The sequence below is a fragment of the Euprymna scolopes genome, chromosome 7 (assembly GCF_053919585.1).
Source record: "Euprymna scolopes isolate OS-2025 chromosome 7, ASM5391958v1, whole genome shotgun sequence".
NCBI lineage: Eukaryota > Metazoa > Mollusca > Cephalopoda > Sepiida > Sepiolidae > Euprymna > Euprymna scolopes.
The window spans coordinates 100,021,120-100,037,927 of record NC_136488.1 but is presented as its reverse complement, the minus strand read 5'-3'; the positions used below and the strand labels follow the sequence as shown (position 1 = coordinate 100,037,927).

Here is a 16,808-nt window from a genome sequence, read left to right as displayed (position 1 = left end):
CCCAGAACCGAATCCTGATTATAACGCTACGGTTTCATAGAAACACTAGAAACTCAGTCTGCAGGGCTAAAATATACCAAGTGTAAGAGTTCTTCAGTCGATGCAATGCCAGAGGAACACTTCCTTTTGTGTAACTATCGGCTAAGTGAGAATGAAAAACCTAATTTCATGACATATTAAAGTCATACATTCAACATGTATATATATATATATATATATATATATATATAAATAAATGCACCTATGCATCACATGTATACCTAGTATGATAAAACTAAAAAATCCCCCCCCAAAAAAAACTCACAGTAAATGAAAAAATCTGCAATAAAATAGCCTAAAGAAGTAGGAAATACAAACACAGAACATATGTAATCTTAATTAGAGCACATGGAGGAGCAGGTGCTAGTATTGAAAGAAGTGGCTGGACTAAGTTCAGAGAACGTCTGTCATTACGATCTAGCAGAGTGTTATCATTGTTGACCAAGAGAGGAGTTAGACATGAGTATGTTTAAAGAAAAATTAGTTTAACATGAAACATGTTTCGATGGAAATCCGGATCTTTATCGAAAAGCCAGTTCCTCATCTATAGCAAAAGTGGGAGAGTTACATTATTTAAGAAAAATTAGTTTAATATTCTCTTTTATAAGTTTTACATATTTTTTTAGATTTTGTTTGGGCCTGTACTATAAATAAAAGAGTTATCTATTCTTGTGTTGAAATAATACTCAGGAATTATCTGCATCTGATACAGGAAGTATCGGTGAGTTATCTGCCCCCCCCCTAAGGACTATATAACAAAAATGGAAGCAGCCATTTACTTTTTAGAGTGGAACTTAGCAATGAACTGTAGAAAAACGTTTTCCATATTTTACAGAATTCATCGCAGCTTTTTTATTTTACTTTGGAAATCATTTTGTTGAAACCTTCATGGAACTTCGAACTGAACCCCTTATTCGATCGACAGGGGCAGATTGTTCTTGTTCCGTCAGTCATAAGGTGCCAGAAGTACTTATTTATATTATTGTTAGTTATTATGGTCTACAGACCATAGCTAAAAATAATATAATTAAGCATTAGACTTCATAACTACAAATAATCATAACTACAAATAATCATAACTACAAATAATATAAGTAAGAATTGAACTTCAACCACTAAAAGCGCATTGCTCAAAACTGATCGTTAATTAACATTCTGAAAGTCTTAAAGTTACATTACATAAATAGTTTTTAAAACTGTACAATACTAACAATCAGCTTAGGTTTTATTAATATTTTGATGACGGTGGTTCAGTATACCTGAGAATTATCTGTCTCTGATACAGGAAACACTGCCGAATTAACGATACAGACTGAAAACCTAATTACTAAACACAGAAACATATTCATCAAACTCACACTTGACCTTGTGTCTAACCTCCTGCAAAGGAGGTAAATGAAATAACTACAGAAGATGCTCCTTGTGGAGCACAATTCATTGATTAACTGTAGGTCGAGGACATGCATAGAATTTCATCATGGTGATTTATTAAGACTTAACATCGTCACAAGAGTTTTTAGTGCTTCAGCAGAATAGGAGTCATTTCAACACTGTTTCCGTTTGCAATTTACGAACAGGCTCGAAATGGCCGAAGTCGTTTATGATTTAAAAGATAAAAAAAAAATTCATGTAAATGCACAATTAAAATGAATTTGATTGCGGTGGCAGCAGTTGTTGAATTCATGTTGGTTAAGATTAGGTTAAGAAATATTTTTAGCTCCTAAAATATATAAGTTAAAGAAATAAAAACCTAAAAAGACATGAAGTTGGGTAATTTTCTAATTTTAAGAAATTTATTAAACTCATTCAACGTGGAGTAATTTTAAATCAAGGAATGAATGAAAATTTTTTCATTTAATGTTGTACTAATTGATGGTTCAACCGAACAATTTCCAGTCTATTCTATAAATCGCAATCATTCATATTGATCCTGATTCTGTAGAAGGACAGAGTTTTTGATGGTGAGTAAGTGGTTAACAAGGAGTGTAAACCTGGGTGTGCCAAGTTCGAATCCAATTCATGCCACTGAAACGTTTTTTTTTTTTTCAAACCTGACCTTATAAAGAGGAGCTAAATAAATAAAATTCACTAAATGCAGAGTGACTCTGCAAAAATGCCACCAATTGAATCGTAAATAAAATTAACAATCCTTTCTGCAATCCAACTATAAGAAACTCATTTATGTGGTTGCGTTGTGCCAGACTTTCCGAAAAGCCAACAAGTTACTTGTTTCTTTATGTTAAACAAAAAAGAAAATCATTAATGCTCATTGTTCAGATTCTTGGTTTATAAAAAAAACATTTTTTTTTTAAATAATTTTTTTATTTAATTAAAAATAAAGTGAAAATAAAAGTCAAATAAAAATAAAATATAAACAAAAAGATTAAAAAATAAATATTAAAAATAAAAATTGTTATTTTTTTTTAAGTAATTGTTCCAGAAACTCCTGAATTAGGAAAATCATTATCATTTTTTTTTTCTTGAACCAGCCCCATTTATTTATTTCTATTCTTGCTTCAAGCAACAAATCATTGAAAAAAAAAATTGAGATAGAGCAGAGGAAGATTATTCTTTCTTTCATACAAACCTCACTACAAATAACTGAAAAAAAAAATACATGCAATGCATATAAATGACGGTAATAACTTTCTAATTAGTAAAAATAGATTCAAATTGGTTGAAATTAACACCATTTTGTTATGACGTATAATTAGACAATGCTGTATCAGCTGTCACAATTGGAAGACCACTTTGCTGAGCAAATTGTTTTTGTTTTTCATAATTACGCAGTCTCGTTGGTTTGTATAAAAAATAAAAAATTATTTGTTAAAGAAAAAATAGACAGTTTTGATTGGTCCATTTGTTTTTCTATTTTTGGCTTCCATTTAGGCTTTCTTTTATGTATTATCTTAATACTTTTCATTATGTTTCAGCATTTTTTTTAGATGAAGATTGATAATTTTTATTCGGACTACTATTCTCATCTACAACCCCGCCCTCATACATCCTCGTAGATTGAATAAAGGTTTCCGTTCAAAATTCTATACAGATTCCTGAGTTTCACAAAATATAACTAAAGAAGATCAAGGGTTACATCGGCCGAAAAGTTGTGAGCATAACATCCGAAATAAGAGCAGGAGTCTGAGTAATTCAAATAATTAAATACTAGCGGAACCTGTGGAAATTCCACAGGGGACTTATCATATTACATATATCCACAGGGGATATCTGTAATATATTGATGTTGGCATTCTGTAGATGTTCAGTGTAAATGGAGACACTGATATTATTGTAGCTTTTTTGTTAAAACTGCAAAAGTATTTATCTGAGTTAGCACGAACGCCTGATAAAGCCTCGTCGTAAAGTACGCTTAAATATGATATTTTAATTCTTGCAGATTCGTATATATATTATTATAGAATTAATATTCTATCAATTTTTATATATTATAAAGTTGCGATTTCAAAAAACCAAAATTTATCCATATATGAGTGCATTAGCTTGAATCGAAATCGAAATAAAAACTTGAAGAATTCTTGAGAAAATTATTTATAAAAAAAGAAATAGATGACTTAAGTGCCATCAGCTATAATCGAAACCGAAACCAAAACTTATGAAGAATTCTTGGTAAAATTATTTTTGACAAGAAATGGAAGTAGATAACAATTAAACTACTCGGATGTAAGCGTGACACAGATAATACCACACACGCTATTGTATTAATATAGATATTTAATTTTTTTTTTTTATGTTCTTGTTTTCAATTTCAATTTTCAATTAATCTTCTGTAATGCGCAAAGCGGAATCCCCCATCTACTGAAATAAATGTAAAAGAATCACCTGTGTCGTAGATAACAGCATCGAATGAGAAGAGTTGTAATGTTATACTGTAATAAAGTAGATTTAAGTATTGAAATGTGAGGTGAAATGAAACTGATTCGAACTGTCGACCTCTGGATTGAAACTATTTAATTTCGAGTTCCATATAAAGGGGATGATCAAGGAACTCGCAAGCGTCTATGGCATTCATTGTTAGAGCAAAATCTTAAATATACGGCATAATCAGGTTGACACCAGCACTCATTAGATCACCGAAATTAAGCATCATTGAGCCTGGTCAGTTTCAGATGGGTGACCATTTTGGAATACCATGCGCTGTATGTAGGAGGACGTGGACACCTCTCCACAAAAAAAGTATTTAAGTCACTCTTATATAAGATACGATAACGTGTGAGGTATTTTCTTGTCACGCTTTTTTATTAATTTTTTTTTTATTAAGTACGTCTTACACGTGTTTCATTCAATAGCAGATACCCACTAAGCAACTCTTCAGAGACTAATGTATGCCCGTTAAAAAAACAGTTGTAAAGTTTATTTATATGAAATTAAAAGGGATTTGGAGAAGAAAAAATGTAATTAAAAGGAAATATTTACAATCTACAAAAACATAAAAGAACATTTATTTATAAGCCTCTACCCCTGGAAAAAAATTAAATTCAAAGCGCATTATATATATATATATATATATATATATACACTTCCATCTAGTAATGCAAAAGTTAGGGAGTGAAACATGTCCCTCTTTTTTCTACCGCCGCCCCCAAACAAAATCATTTTCGACTTGCTAGGGTAAGCTTTAAAGCAAACAACGAATCGGGCAACCATTTCTAACTTATCCCATCGCCTTAAATGAATTTGGAAAGAAATCATTCACTATGATATAAAAAAAATCGAGGTGATATTTTTCTTTAGTTCATCAGAAATGATTATATGAAAAATTATTAAATTACTGACGTAATTCTATGATTGTACATGAATATTTTAATATAACGCTGCCGATCTGAAAAGTTCTTATTTGCCACTTCAACGAGTGACGGGGCCGTGATCTCCAGCGGATAGCCAGCCGCGCAATGTTACAAGTAAAAAAAAAAAAAAAAAAAAAAAAAAAAAAAAAAAAAAAGACAGAAACGTGTTAGCGGTTCCCGAACTTCTTAGCAGTGAAACTGCAATAGGTTCACTCAACGGTTCGATATGTCATCAATCAGAAGGAATTAACAGCAAGAGGAGAAAGAGTGAGAAAACAAAGCAAACAGAAGCCACACAAATATCTAAACGAATAGTGTGTGCTAAAACTTGTGAAACATGTACACTAGTATAGTGTTTCTCTCTTATATACACTGAAGACGGAGAAGAAAGAGCGGCAACATGTTAATGTGTTTATGAAAAATATCATTTGCATGAGCAAGGTTTTGAATTTTTAAAATAACCTCTATTAATATATGAAAGCTCTGATTGATATGACCTATTAATTATTGAGCTTAATTTTAATTGTGGTATTGAAACATTAATTAAAAAAATTAAATATTTCACATTAAAAACTGGAAGATTTTTACTATGAGATCAAAGAAACGAAGAAAATAATGATACTTATGTACAATACGGATCGCGTTATCGTCGGCAAATTCTGGTCAGATTACCTCAACTGGTAGAAAATGCCGAAATGCTTGGCCAATGAAATTGCAGCCACCGATAATTGGCAAACGGTATATTTTAAGTTTTTTTTTACAGTATAATTTCTTTATTAAATTATCAAGTGAAAGTACAGAATAAATAAAACCACTCTCATCATATTAAAAATGAGTTTCTAAATTTCGGGCCATCCCGAAATATACACGTAAATTGCAAAGGTACCTTTTTTTCTCACTGAAATTACCATAGCATTTTTAATATTGGCCATCTTTTTTTTTTTTTTGTAAAAGAACACACAAAGTTTACATTCGACATCTTATAAATTGGCTAGCGTTTTCGTGAAACAAACAAAAAGAAACAAAATTTTTGTTCGGTACCTTCTGGCGGTTTATCTCATTTATCTGGAATATCAGATGATACCAAGATCCATATTCTGCATAAGTGCTAATAATATAAATAGTTTGGCAGCTTGAATTAATTTGACCAGTTTCTGACCAGTTTTTGAAGAATTTTCCCTATTTTGATTTCCATACCCATTGAGAACAATTGACCTAATTCAGAATTTTGACCGAAACAGGTCTGCAACTGTGTAGCCAACTAATGTTTGTATAAAAAAAATTATACATAATCTGTTTATTAATAAGTTATTTCATATAAACACAGTAAAAATTAATTAAGTTAATTTCTGTGGATATGAACTTATTTTGTGTATACATAAGTAAATGTGTGTGCAGAAATGTGAACAGAACATAAGTGTCAATAAGGACTACATTTTTCAAGGAATCTAAAGACAACAGAATTTTTTTTTCTTCAATTCAATCTAGGATAACTAAAGTTAATTATCGGGCTAGGTTCATGAAATATTAGGTTGATGCAAAATTCTTTGCTGATTTAAAAGTTCATCTTGACAATGAAAAGCTGTGTGTCTTTTTTTTTTTTTTTTTAATCTTTACTCATAAAAATAAGGATTTTTTGCTCTCTCTAACATTATTCCCTCTGTCAACAAGCATATAAATGCTTCGCTTATAAAATTATTTGGATTTTTCTGTGAAATCTAATATATAAAAGGCTATATGTTTGTCTGTATGTCTCCATATTTTCAAACTATCTCCTCCGATACTAAAAGTCGCAGAGTGGCGCTAGCGGCCCTCAAATGATTGGATTTTTTTTTTACTAATTATTCTTTTATGGGTCTTTAGCCGGTTAAAAGTTTTTAAAGGGCCAAAAATGGGCCAAAATTCCAAAAAAATCGCGATACATTTTGTACATTCATCCTAGTTTATTTTTAATTAATTCATATGCGTGTCATGTTGGTACAGAGGTAACGTCACCAGCTTTGAATGCTACAGTTTTGCTTTCGATTCTAACTGATGGCACCAAATACTTTTTTTTTTTTTACTTTTGAAATCACGACTATAGTAATATATATGCGAAATCCGGACAAATTAAAATATCATATTTAAGCATATTTTACGCCTGGGCAAATCTGGACGCACCCTTCTTAGTATAAATCTAACTCTTGTTCAATCTATCATGATTTTTAGCTAATGCCATTCAAATGACCTTGTAATCTTCAAGTAATAATCAAAGGGAGTAAGGCCAGGAGAATATGCAAGATGGGGCAAGATTTCCCAAACAAATTCTCCTAGATCTTTGTTCAGTAGTGTTGTGTGAGGACGAGCATTATGATGGGGGATGACTCCCTAAAGAAGGGAGTTTTCGGGTGAACATAACTGAGGATATTGCAGAAAAATATTAATGATATTTTAATAATCTGAAAAAGAAAAATTATAAATTAATCGTAATGATATAACAAATGCATAAAATAAATTACAATGGTTTTACATTCTTATGTATTTCGCTTAAAGAAATGAAATTTATTAAAAAAAAACAAATTTTGGTTTCATACACCAGGTATTTCCAAGTAATGCACTTATGTTTTTAATTTACGTTCCTCAATTCAATCATCCTGAAGAAGTCTTAAATGAAGACGAAACGTTGAACTCACAAATGATTTAGGTATTCCCTTTTTCCCCCATTATGTTGAGATGTCATTCTCATTTTTATCATGCACATATTATTATTATTATTTTCCACAATCAAACGTCGCAACTCACAAGAGTCATGAAAGCATACAAACAGGAAGTCAAAGAATTGAGTTTCGCTCTGCTTTGAGTTCATCAGTCGAACACATCCCGACTCTGAATTCGAAACCCGAATCTCTTGCATGTGAGGCAAACATCCTGCCACACGCAATAAGTTTATTAGCTAACACAAATCAAACAAACTGCAGTGAAATCCAACTATGGAATATACGGACGTGTGTGTGTGTGTGTGTGTGTGTGTGTGTGTGTGTGTGTGTGTGTGTGTGTGTGTGTGTGTGCGCGCGCGCGCACACACACACACACATACACACACCAACGAGTGGAAGAAGTCAACACCAGTAAACTCAATGTTAAATGCCAGTCTTATAAAAAAAAAAAAAAAAAAATCAAATCTCGAAAGGCTAAATTTTATTTACTTTTATTTCAAATTTTGCTTTATTTATTTTTTTCACTGAAAAAATTAAAAGGACAAGTTTAAGGAACAGTTTCGACTTCCTGCTCTCAATGTGAGTTGGATGCGAGGTCCATTTAATGCAAATGTTAGCAACATGAAACAGTTTTAACTTCATGAGACGATAATATCTTTATCGACCTTTCATGTGACATCAAATTAAAGTTCACTTTCAATCAATAAGATCTGGCAGACGACTTATTCATCGCATGCAATGACGGATTACACGCGAATTGTCATCTAAAGCTTTTAAAGTTTGCCTTTTTTTCTTCTTTTTTTCATAAATTACGATTTCACCGATACAAAATGAAAACCAACCTTTTTGTATACAGGATCAAAAATATTATTTATTTTTTATTATTAAATAATGAATTCAATTTTAAGATTTAATCTTTATTTTTAACCTTTCTGTATCTAGTAGGTTCGACAAACGAATACATATATATATATACTAGCATGGGTACCCGGCGTTGCCCGAGTGTTTGGAGGTGTGGGTTGAGCAAAAAGAAAAAAAAAGAAAAAGCAAAAAAAAGTGGTAGTAGGAAGGCAGGCTCGAACCCGTACCGCGAAGGAGGAAAAGAACGTGAAAAAAAAAACGTGACGTCTTTGCTGTTACGACCAACGCCAAACCGGAAGTGACGTAGGTTTAAATAAAGGCTAGACAATCGAAAAGAGGGGATGACTTTCGAAAATATCGGCGAAAAAAGCGGCCAGTTGAGGGTGAAGAAATTAATGTTTTTAGCCAATTTTTCAGCATTTGTCGTCTGAAGTGTCGAGCTTCAAAACGATACTGATATTGTGAAAATCCGTCGCCTATCTCGAAAGTTTTATGCAGACATGCAAACATACATACATAGATTTATATATTTGTAGCTTAAATTTTCGACCCAAACCGATTAAAATGCTTGCCCTATCTCTGAATACCCTTTATGTAAAATTTCAAATGTTTAGACCAGAAATTGTCTGGGTAATTTGGTAGAGACCGTAGAGGTCAAAATTTTTTTTTGACTTTGACCTCTATTATGACCTCTTAACATTTGTTTTAGGCTCAAATCAATTTATTAAATTAGATCCATGTCCAAGGAACCTATATCTAAAATTTCAAGTGTTTAGACCCAAAATTATCAGGGGAGTTTGGTAGAGTTCTCAAATGTCAAATCGTTGAACTTTGACCCCTTAACACCAAATTTCTAGCCGAAAATGGATTACAGAGATTTTTCCAAATCTCAGCACCCTGTATATCAAATTTCGAGTCTGTAGACCGAAAATTGACAGAGTTATTGTGTATGGAAATAGACAGACAGACATGTTCAATTTTTATATATATATATATATATATATATATATATATATATATATATATATATATATATACACACACTACCAGTTCTGCCCGGCTTTGCTCGGGCCATATGTACTGTTCATAAGGTTATGTGCATATGCATATATTAAAAAGTGTGAATATGTAAAGTAATGCCTTTCTGTATAATAGTCTTCCTTAACTACCATAGATAAAAGACATACATACATTTTCTCATATATATATATATATAGATAGATAGATAGATTGGATGCAATATATAATAATGATTTAAAAAGTATATATAAAAAGAAAAAAAAGACTCATGCGCCACCACCGAGAATCGAAACCAAAACGTTTAGCTCACGATTTATTTTGCCTATGCCGTCAATGACTGGGATATGGAAACATGTTTACTGCAAGGCTAAAAATTAAAACATCAACTAATAGTTACTACATTATGCATTCGTAATCCCAGCGTTCGACCTTCACCTGGCAAATTTCATTTTTAAATTTCCACACTTTTGCACCAATTTTTCCGGGCTAAAACGCATATATAAAGTTTCGCATGGATTCAAATATATATGAAGTTTCATGTCTGCAAACAAAAAACTTTGGGAGTTTGGTAGGCAAAATTTGTTAAACAAAAATATATACGTATACATAAATATATATGGAAACAATTTTGTGCTTACTATAAACTTTTTACACAAATATTATGCAAGTATAAATCATGTAGAATATCTGCATGAATATAATAGCACGTAATAGTTAACGAAAGATTATCATCCCATAAGAAAACCGAAGCAACTAATACAGAATTAATTAAAATGAATAAAGGAATATGCAAATTTGCTAGATCTTTTGCTAGTGAATGCAATTTCACAACCCATATATAACAAAATTGTATTTTCTTTTTAAATAAATAGAAAATAGGGGTTTTAATATGAATATCAATACACACAAAAGAAAAACGAATTTATAGGAGTATTCAGAATAATGAAATGAAATATATCTACTGGTATGCAAATCCAGTGATTTTCGGTCTTACGAAATTGGATGTAATATTTTACATAAGAAAATCCCAGCTAAATAAAATTGCTCAATATACAAGGTAGAGCAAATGAATCAAAATTTAGGTATTTGAATTTTATGATTTGAAAAGGTTAATCTTAAAATACAGCATTTTTTTATTGTTTGAAAACAAAGAATACAATTGAATAAATCTATTTCCTTAACCCATGAGTTTTCGATGTTTATTCATCTCTTCAGGAAAAATATTAGCAAATGTTTTTATTAGTTCACACCTTATTTGCTAAAAACAATAAACATAGAAAAATTTAAAATTTTAAAACATTTTAGATACATAGAATAAGAGAAAAGGGATATAGAGGCAGAAAAAAGAAAAAGAAAAAGAAAGAAAATTTTAATTTTCTATGTTTATTGCTTTTAGCAAATAAGGTGCAGACAAAACTTTTGCTAATATTTTTCCTCAGAGGAGATGAATAAGCATCAAAATCTCGTGGATTAAGGAAATAGATTTATTTAATTGTATTCTTTGTTTTCAAACAATAAAAAATTCTATATTTGAAGATTAACTTTTTCAAATTATAGAATTTAAATACCTAAATTTATATATATATATATATATATATATATATATATTTGTCCTTAACCTTTTGGCTAGGAGCAAAGCATAGTATCTGTTCTCATACTAACTTCCTCTTTTCTGTCCAAAATCAGCAAAGGAAGAATCCTATTCAACTGAAACGGTTATAATTTATTCCAATCCAGAGTGACCTATTTTAGGAGCTGGATTTTCCCCACATTAAAAACAAACCTTCTGCCTTACGTTGTTCTTGCAGGAAGGCAAATTAATAACTACAAATGGATATTACTTAGGAATGAAATATTTTTAATGCAAGTAAAGTTTTATCTACATAATATTAAACTAATAATTTTACTTGAATGAATTAGACGGTTTTGTTTACGGTACATCAACCATTTATAGGTTATTTAATGCTGAATAAAGATGTTGTATTGAGGTCATAGAATAATTGATTTATATTCTTGAAAGAGGTTGCAGGAAGGATAGCATTAGTAGTAGCAGCAGCATTACCCTCTCCCTAAACTCCAATCCTTTGTCACCATAATAAGGGCAGTGGCAATATGGTAGCATCTAGAACTCCAGTTTCTAGTAGAGTCATCCATGGTGTAAAGGTTTATCATGAAGCGGTATTGGGCTCACAATCTGGATAACAGAACTTTGGTAAAAATCTAGGAGTAAGCAAGCATCAAGATCTGTTGCCCTCTCTTTTCATCCCTTCCTTTGTACGTGGCAAGCAAAAACATGTCAGGCACAGAACTGCAAATCAATGGAGTGAGCATGACAGCATTGCTTCTGCGCTATTTCTTTATTGTGTTCTGATCCCGACGTTTCCCGTGGGTCATATGAAGCTACTGAGCCTAATTCAAAATTCCCTGCAGATTTCCATAAAGATTCCCGTGTTTTACAAGATACGCCTGAAGACGGTTCGGGCAGGGAATTACATCATCCGAAATGTTGTGAGAATAACACTGACAATGAGAACAGTAATCAGAATACAAATAATATAAATTATTATCTCAAAAAATCACAAAAACAAATGTAACAAGTATTACAGAACGTATAAGGTGATATGCATTATAATCTACAAAGAAAAAAAAAACAAGAGACAAAAGTAGTAAAGAAGGAATATATTATGGTTCCAGTATACAATGAGAAAGAACACATGTTATCAGGGTCAGGGATAGAGAACTATGAATGAACAGTGAATATATAAATATTACTTACTTTGTTGTACATACTGGGAGTCTATGTGACTGCTATCAGGATAGGCAACTGACCGATATAAGCCACCATGCAAAGATGGGTAGCCAGTTGGTTCATATCCGATGGCTTTGAAAGACAAAGCAAAATGATACTAAGATCACGTTCTAAATTTCATACATGGATAAAACGATTTTTTCTTGATTTCCAGACAGGAGATAACATTCTTAAATGTTGGCCAGAGCAAATCCAAGGAAAATGTCTCTTCGAAGTTTTTCTATGTGAAAGCAAGAAAAAATTCAAGACTAAACATTCCTGAGATGTGGCAGCAGTACCCCATTTTGGTACGTATCTGATTCTTATATTTGGCCATGTTTGTCTTTGGTGGCAAAGAAAACGAGTGGATGAGGAAAGCAGAGGTAGATGTTACACTTTATTAGAAAAGTATCATTTTTGTTAAATTTAATGCTCGCCAGAATATCTCAAATACTATGTCTGGTTGTTTCGAAAATTTTATGGAAACTCTAAGAACTTTATGCTCTCAAATCACTTACCTGGTGTTATTTTCACTAAACTATTTTCTCATACACAGCCGATTTGCCTGTACCTAACTGAATCCTTGCCCATTATACATCCTGTTTATGATTTACTTAATATGTACAGGCATTTTTATGTTTAATAAAACTTTAACTTTGGTATGTTTTCTTTGTCTTAAACACATAAAATCCACTTTTGGAACTGTTTCTAGAAAATCAATTTTGAATATTGCTCTAAAATTTGCTCTTTGACTTTCAAAATTTTCACAAAAAAAAAAAAAAAAAGTTATTGTATTTATGAACAAAATTTACTCTAGCATCTGAGCATTTAGTATAATGGTATGATTCAACAGGGAACTGAAGCCTGGTCCTCTGGCTTATTAGTGAATATTCTAACCAAAAACTTGAAAATGATATTTGATGCTCCTTGCATAAAAACTCGGCATTATAAGCTGAGGATAAAAGAATAATCCTGGAAAAAGTGGCACAGTAACTAATGAAAAGGGAGCCTTCGAGTCGCCCTCGACTATGCTCGACCATTTTACTTTGTTTTGTATATGAGCATTAAATATATGCAGAAATGTTTGTTATGATTATGATGAGAATGTTTTGCCTTAACTTCGATTCGGACGATTTTGTTCCCATACAAAAAAAAAAAAAAAAAAATTTAAATAAGAAAGAATATACCTGTAGGAAATTTCCATTTCAATATTTTTCTTAAATTGTATTATATCCACACCCAAGCGGCCATGAACACGAGAATTATTTCTGTTGTCATGAATAAAAGCTAATTTAAGTTACTGAATTTCTTTTTTTTTTTCAGTTTCAATATGATAGAACTTTAAATTCACGTCAAAAATCATTGTCGCTAAGAAAGTGTAAAGAAAAAGAATATAAAATAAATTTACTTTTATAGTGATCATGTGTTTGGCCTTCATTCCAAAACACAAGGTCACCTTTAATATGATGTGTTTGCTTGGGTACACACGAGGTTAGAAGCAAACGAAAAAAAAATAAAATAGAAAACTTGCATTACATCTTGTTTCCCTTTAATTTTCATATTCTATGAGCGATGTTTCTGACAAAGGGGTAAGAACTATTGGGGGGGGTCGGTATCTGTACATATAACACTTATTGTTGACTAGTTTTTTTGTTTTCTTTTTTAATTTAAAAATTTTTTTTTTTTTTAGCTCCTTACATCAAATGGCTTCGTTCCTTGTCTGGAGTAATTTGCATTAAAAGATGTTGCTAATGATTCTAGACAAATGACTGCATTATTCTAGCGCTCTAGGAAATATCTCACTTCTGATGCAATCCTCAAGCCGTATTAGAATCAGACACATACAAAGATGGAGTACTTCTGTCATATCTCGGAAAATGCGACTCATGGCACTCTTTCCTACCTTGGCTGAATACAAAGTCGACTTCGAAATCTAGTGAGGATGTTGTATTGTTTTCGCTACAGCCCCTTTTTCACAGAAACGACGTTGCTAATCTTTCTCTATACTTATTTTGATGGTAAGTGCTCGACTGAACTCCAATCTCTGATCTCACCCTGTAAGGCATTCACAGCTAAATCTCGTCTAGCTACAGCCACTGTAAATAATTTTCTTTTTTGTTCCTGTGTACATAAAGCTAAATGAAACTTCCATGAACAAAGTTTCTTTCCAAGAACTATTCGTTTGTAGAACACAGTATCATTTGGCTGCCTCCAAGATGACTACAACATGATCATTGTAAGTTCAACGTAAAATTCTTGTAGAGTTATTTTAAATAATCAAATTTTGCCAAGTTTCAGACATTGCTTGCGATCATCAAGGTGTTGTCTCATCATTCACCTGAGAAACTCATTAATACTTATCCTCGAATGGCATTTGGGATTTGATAAGCCATGAGTGAAAAAAGAGGGGGATGGCGGTAATAATTAAGATACTGTTCAGCTACTATATAACACACTTATTTTCACATTAGCATTTTGTCAAAGATCAATATATGAGGGATGGAAAAGAGATGATACATAAAGTTGAAAATCACACATATACTTACTAAAGGAAAAGCTACATTAATCGTCCAAGCATAATCGAAGTACACATGTTATTAGGGTAAACGAATAGAGAGAAATATGCACAAACGATTTATGAGTAAATATGATATACTTTGTTGATTTCAGAGCCAATACAGCAACTTGAAGGAAAGGATATACAAAGATCAATTCATGTCTCAGGGCAACAAAAAGAGAGCTAGTCTGAAATTACTACAGCCATGAAAGATGATTAATGGGGACAGCATCAGAGTTGTGAATACCATGCAAAGAGGGGAGCTAATTAGACCACATCTGCCGACCTTGAAGTTTAATCAGGAAATATAGAAAGCTTCATTCTATTAACTTCCAGAAATAGGAGAGTGCAATACATCGCTGGCTAGTAAAGATTCAAAGAAGATAACTTGGATTCGGTTCAAGGGAGATTACTATAAGAACTGAACCAACAAGAATAACACCTGTTTACTTTAATACAAATTTTCTCTTCATTTTTTTTTTTTCAGGAAGAAGGGTCATATAAACATTTGAATCTCGAGGTTTGTTGTGTTCTTTTTAACTTCATTATGAGTGATCGTTTCATTCTTCAGTGAGCTTTATGTTAGCTTTAAATATAGTATAAACCGAGTAACATACAAAACAATTTTCAAACTTAAGTCTGGTCGAAAAATAGAATGCTCTTATTGTCGGCGTAAGGATAATATTTAGGAAATATTTCCTCCAAAAGTTAAACTTTATGAATAGATTTAGATTTGAGTCATGGTGAGCTACACTATTTCACTTTTTTTATCTACACTTTTTCCAACAGCAAATAGCAAGAGTGGTGGTAGTGGTGTGTGTGTGTGAGAGAGAGAGAGATAGAGTGTCGCTATAACAAATGCAGGAGCAATCTCTGGCAACATATTACTTCTGTACTTTCTGTAAATACATATTACTTTTAATTACCTCATTGTCTTATGTTTTTAGGGCCTTTAAGGCGCCAACAATATACAAATTGAAAAATATGGACCCAATTAACTGTCAGATGACCTTAATGAAATATTTAAAACATTTACGAAATAAAACTAATATAGATTTAATTTCTCTTTTATTTATCTACATTATTCGAAAGCAGACAATTACATTGTTCTACACATAAAACCAATAGAATAATAGAACTGCTGGCCTTCTATTCACTCCCATTTTACTGTAATATTTATTTAATTTAAATATGTTACTAATTATTTGTGTACGATTGTGTTTTGTACGTACTTGACTCCAATAAACTAATATCTTTGAAATTTACATTTTAATTTATTAACTAGAATCTAAAACTGAATTAATATTTTTTTTCCATAATAATTTTTTTATATATATGATGTAAGCCGACAAAATACACGTCAAAATATTCCTCAGTTTTAGGATTAAATTTTGTTTGAAAAAAATATCACTGGCACTATGATTACTGATAATTATGATAAGGTGCCGTTAAAAGCAGTTTCTAGCAACACGTTTATTTCTGTAAATACACACTTGTTTACTACCTCCTTTACAACTACAGCTCTTTAAAGCCACAGCACTTTGTTCGATTTTTATATGTTTTTACACTTACCTTTAATCTTTTTTGGAGTGCAGGTGAACTATCCTCCAAACTTATTAAAGCAATAGAGATTTGGGTATATATATATATATATATATATATATATATATATATATAGAGAGAGAGAGAGAGAGAGTTTGGTATGTTTAAATATAAACATGCCTCACTTACGTATATGTACAAGATTCACTTCTTAAATAACCATTTTGAATTTTAGAACATAACTGCAATGCGAATGATATCTAGTTTTAAGCTAAGGATGTAAAAAAAAAAAAATTTTTTTTTTTAAAGTGTGGAATCTCATTGTGAAAATTTAGATAATTCCAGTATTTATGAGATTTTAACTTGCTAAATTTTAGAAGAGTTTCCGATGGGTAGCTAATCTATATAAGTCCTGGAGATGGAGAGCTTTTAGTATGTAGCTGCTTTGTGGACATCTCAGACTTTAAAGAACAACAGGCAAAGAACAATAGATCTTTCTC

General features: G+C 31.5%; 1 protein-coding gene and 2 long non-coding RNA genes across 5 annotated transcripts in view; 1 reads left to right on the top strand and 2 right to left on the bottom strand.

The window, feature by feature from the left end:
• Positions 1-13,571, bottom strand: part of LOC145279860 (uncharacterized) — a 61,148-nt gene extending 47,577 nt beyond the window's left edge. The window contains exon 1 of the long non-coding RNA XR_013868473.1: positions 13,397-13,571. This is a non-coding gene — a long non-coding RNA (uncharacterized LOC145279860). The remainder of the gene's footprint in view (positions 1-13,396) is intronic.
• Positions 1-16,808, bottom strand: part of LOC145279856 (uncharacterized) — a 1,383,997-nt gene that overhangs the window by 70,508 nt on the left and 1,296,681 nt on the right. The gene's annotated exons all lie outside the window — the stretch shown is intronic.
• The window catches only part of LOC145279858 (uncharacterized), a 172,092-nt gene that overhangs the window by 138,675 nt on the left and 16,609 nt on the right, over positions 1-16,808 (top strand). The window lies entirely within an intron of this gene.